Below are 4,862 nucleotides of genomic sequence, written 5' to 3'. Positions count from 1 at the left end.
CAAGGGTGGGAGGCTCTTTGACAGCTTCAGCCGCCTCCAAATACAAGGAAGTCACACCGCAGCTAGAGGCAGGACTAGGTCATTGCCCAGGACCTTGCTTTACCTTGCCAAACTTAAGCATTTTCGTCTGCAGAAAAGCAATTGTACTAGGTACCTCATGAACCTTCTAGGAGTGCATAGACATTAACTGAAAGGATTTTGTTAACAGGAAGCTGTGTTGTTGTTTTTTTAACCTTTTTTATTTATCTTCACCAGAAGATATGTTTATTGATTTTGTGAAGGGAGGAAGGGAAAGAGAGAGAGGAACATCAATGTCAGAGGAAAACATCTTGATTGGCTACCTTCTGGCTGGGGGTCAAGGATGTGACCCTTTGACATAGGGGAGGAATCTTTAACCAACTGAACCTCCTGGCCAAGGCAACAGTAAGGTGTTTTCATTTTGAGAGGCATCTGTGGGCAAAGAGGGGAGAACCAATAGTTGGAAAAGGGACTGAGGGAAAGTAAGGCTGTCAAAACAACACTCTCTCACGTTTTGCATGGCTGTCTCTAGACACTACCACTTCCTGATCTCTCAGTGGATGGGACTACTGGATTACAATCAACATCAGAGTGGCCCTTTGAGAACTGACCTTTCTGTGGAAGTAAAGCCAGATGACTGGGTGTGAGGAAGAAGACCACCTAGGAAAGTAAGAAGGGAGAGCTGTTGTACAGCCTTCTGCCAGCTCCTCATAATATCACCTCTCCACCTCAGCTTTGTGCAGGAACTGGATGCCCAATGATTTGAACAAATCATTTTCTGAATGCAGAGGTCATCAGGGCTTTGGTTTTCTGTGAACAAATTAAAGCATGATTCATTTGCCATGGGTGCCAGAGGCATGACTTGTACAAAGGAACAAGAACCCAAATGAACCTTTTTATTCCTATGGCAAACTAGTTAACATGTTCTTAATGTGCTTTAACCAGAGCTTTACCTCACCTGACTGGTTTTGGTTTAGGGGAACAACATTGTCTTCTGGGTTTGAACAGTCCTAAGAGCCTTCTCTAAAGTTCCAGAGAACTGGAAGTGAAGACCAAGGGTGGTGCATGCTCCCTATAGACAGCTTTTAAATGTTCCCCGCCCCTCCAGTCATTTAGTTTTAAGAAGAGTTTATTTTCAGTTTAGCCTAGTAGAGAGGAAAACCCCGAGTGATGATGATGGTAAAAAACAATTAAAATTTAGTTAAGACAATACTCTCATGTACTTCTATAATCCTGTTTTATTTCATTGTATATATATGGTAAGTTGTAATTGCCTTTTCTACTAAATTTTTTTATCAAAGAGTTAGTTATTTAAAATTTCCAAATCCCTAACTCCATGTTGATTAATATCACATTATCTGTACCTGGTTGGTCCTTAGGGGACTCGTGTTTTTTGGTGGCAGCTACCCCACATTGCAGACCTAATACCTATATAGCAGGCCCTTACAAAGATGTCAAATATGTCATGTGAAAAAGAAAAGTCATCAATATATTTGAAAAAAATGCTCATTTTATCATCTTTTTTAAAAGGGAGTTTCAAATCTGAGAGTTTTTCTTTAGCCAAAAAAGGTTTTTATACAAGAGTTCCCAGCCATTTATAATGCATACATTTAAGCTTATAAGCACCTTCAATGGATAATGACAAACTTGTGCTAAGTTAATAAGGTGCCTTCTGTCTTAGAGAATCTGTTATAGTTTGACTTGTGAAAATTGCAGTTCAGATCCACAGACAACCAATGAGAAATAATCTCAAATGGCAGATTAGACACCCCCCAACCCCACTCCAGTCAATGTTATTTTTTTGAAGATCTTTAAAACATGTTTTACATATCATTTTCTATATTTGCCCCATAAAGATTGTTTCATAAAAACTTGTATCCTATGTCTTGGTCATAAGTTGTACTTTTTTTCTTTATGCTTATCTCAGCCCATAAAGTTATGGTCTTAAATAGATGTACTGACACATGTATTCCCCTGTTAAGCCCATAACAAAACTAGACTTTACACAGGGATAAAATAGCTTGGGTTATCACAGAAAAAAAAAAGCCAAAGAATAAAAATATTCTGCCTAAATAAGTAAAACGATCAGTCAGTTATTCTGTAGTTGAACAGAGTATGAGACAACTCTTAACCTGGGGTGCAAATTTTAAGGAGGGACTCACTCTTGAGGTCACGTGAGTGCAGTGTCAGCAGCTGAGAGTGAGTGCCTCCTTAAATTTTACATCGTGGGTGCCTTACCTGCTTCACCCTAGTCCTGGCTCTCTCTGTTCAGGAAGAAATATATATTAAGGAAGGCCAATAAAATACCTATAAATAGAAATTATTTCTAAAATATTCCTTAGCCAGCAAAGAATTTTTTAGTATTTCATCTATTGATGTGCTGCCTAGTCATAATGGTAATTCAGAAAAGTCCCACTTTTCCAGAGTATGAAGATATCACCATAACCATATTGACTTGGTTGGAGTATTTATTTATTTTTAGAGAGAGGGGAAGGGAGGGAGAAAGAGAGGGAGAGAAACATCAATGTGTGTTTGCCTCTTGTGCATCCCCAACCAAGGACTTAACTTGCAACCAAGGCATGTGCCCTGACAGGGACTCGAACCAGTGACCCTTTTGTTCGCAGGCCAGTGTTCAATCCACTGAGTCAGACCGGCCAGGGCTATAAGTCCCAATTTCAAGTGGTACATTCTGTCAGACAACTCATCTCAGCCTGTGATTAAGAAAATGCTGTACCTGGAATATGCATTGAGCTTACACCCTAGTTGCTCTCTACTAAGAGAAAAGTATGTCAAGTTAACTTGTGAGGATCAAAGCCACTATTGCACAAAAGGAGACTGGGGCACAGAAAGGCTAACTAACTCCTGTAATCCAAATTCCTTTGTCATATCTGGAACAACAACCCATATCTCAATTCTGTCTTGAGCTTTTCCATTATAATCATACTGCCCCTCTTCTTTGATCATAGATCACCTAAAATTCAAAGAAAATGGTAGTAACAACATCAAAAATCTGTGTCAAACTGGTTTAAGCAAAGAGAGAATTTGTTAGCTCACACAACAAAATACTCAAAGAGTATTCTACCTTTAGGTACAGGTAAATTTAGGGCCCTAAACAATGTCCTCATGGCTTCTTTCTCTCCAGCCATTTGGCTTGGTTCTCCCGCTCTATAGATTAGCTCAAATCCTAACTTCAGCTCTGAAAGACTGCATTTTTTTCCAATGGGTTTTCCACAGTTGCAGATGGCATTTCATTGGCTCTGACTGGATCACGTGCCATCCTGGAAATCATCACCATGACCAGAAGGAGGTGCTGTTTTCATTAGCCGGGCCTGAGCCCCGTGGGCCCCAACCTCCCACCCCTACCCCCAAGTATAGAGCCTACAACATCTGAAAGACTGGGGGCCTGAGAGTGGACATCAGGCTAGTTTCATCAGAAAAAAGGGAAGTGGATGGTACCTGTCTAAACAAGATACGTTGTCTGTAGACCTGGAGGGCAAGTTTTTCTTTTACTCCACTCTCCTAGTAAATTCAACCTTTTTTCTACGTCAAACTATAACTCTGGTGGCTCTCTGTTCAGTAACCTTTTTGTCTTGTGCAGTTCATTTAAAATTATAGTAGGTAAATATTGAAAAAAATCCAATAGAAATTGCCCTGCTGGGTTTCAGACTTGTTTGAAACCCATGACCCCTTTTCCTTCTTATTTCTCCATTTTGGGATGAAGTGTCTATCCTATGTTTGTCTCATCATTATTTTGGGGAGCACATAACTTGCCTGTTTCACAGGCCCATAGATGTAGAAGAATTTTGCCCCAGGATGATTTATACAACAGCTCTCAACTATAACTGACTTAAATGATTAAGATAGTAAGATTTGAAACTTTGAGTTAAGGACATTTAAATAAGATTTTTGGACTTAGAGCTAATACTATAATTGTTAAGCCCTTTTGAGATTTGGGATGGAGATGTATTCTGCACATAAGAAGGCCATGAATTTGAAGGGACCAGAGAGCAGACAGTTATGGGTTGAATCGTGTCTCCCAAAAAGATACAATGAAGTCCTAACCTTTGGTATCTGTAAATGTGACCTTATTTGGAAAAAGGGTCTTTTCAGATGTAATCAGATTAAGATGATATCATACTGGATTAGACTGGGCCCCAAGCCAATATATGGTAATTAGTGTCTTCAAGAAGAGGGAGATTCATACACAGACATAGAGTAAAGATGGCCATGTGAAGTCAGAGATAAAGCTTGGAATGATGCTGCCACAAGCCAAGTAATGTCTGGGGTTACTAGAAAATAGAAGCAGCAAGGAAAGGTTCTCACCTAGAGCTTTATAAGGAACCTGGCCCTGCCAGTACCTTGATTTTGCACTTCTGGCCTCCAGAACTGTGAGAATAAATTTCTATTGTTAGAAGCCACCCAGATCGTGGTCTTTTGTAATGGCAGCCCTAGGAAAGTAATACAAATTCAAGTCTGGCAAAATGGTTTGCTGAACAACTGTTTGTTGAATTGAGTGGCAACTCAAACCTAAATTAAAATATATGAGTGAAGTTTCTGCTGTTTGGGGGATGTCTCACTGTCACCAGCTTTCAACTCTTCTTAGTCATTAAATGGAGAAAACATTTCCCTTTTCTTTCTCCCTAATGTCCTCAGAAATACAAATGAGAGGTTAGATCATAATATGGTTCCTTTGAGCACTAAAACGCTATCAAAACACTCTTTCCACAGACACACACATGCAAAGGATTTTTCAGATAATGAAAATAATAAAAAAATATAAAATAAATTATAATGAAAAATGTATTTAACAGTTACTCTAAGAAAGACAGTAAATTACATAGAAT

General features: G+C 39.2%; 1 long non-coding RNA gene across 1 annotated transcript; it reads right to left on the bottom strand.

The window, feature by feature from the left end:
- Window positions 1-239: 239 nt before the first annotated feature.
- LOC150012465 (uncharacterized) lies at window positions 240-4,727 on the bottom strand. The gene is made up of 3 exons (XR_016510742.1): window positions 4,342-4,727; window positions 630-828; window positions 240-450 (listed from the first exon to the last, which is right to left on the bottom strand). It is a non-coding gene; the product is annotated as an uncharacterized LOC150012465 (long non-coding RNA).
- Window positions 4,728-4,862: the final 135 nt, after the last annotated feature.

This window comes from Furipterus horrens, unplaced genomic scaffold (assembly GCF_987537825.1).
Source record: "Furipterus horrens unplaced genomic scaffold, mFurHor1.1.pri manual_scaffold_4, whole genome shotgun sequence".
NCBI lineage: Eukaryota > Metazoa > Chordata > Mammalia > Chiroptera > Furipteridae > Furipterus > Furipterus horrens.
This window is presented reverse-complemented; position numbering and strand designations above follow the sequence as displayed.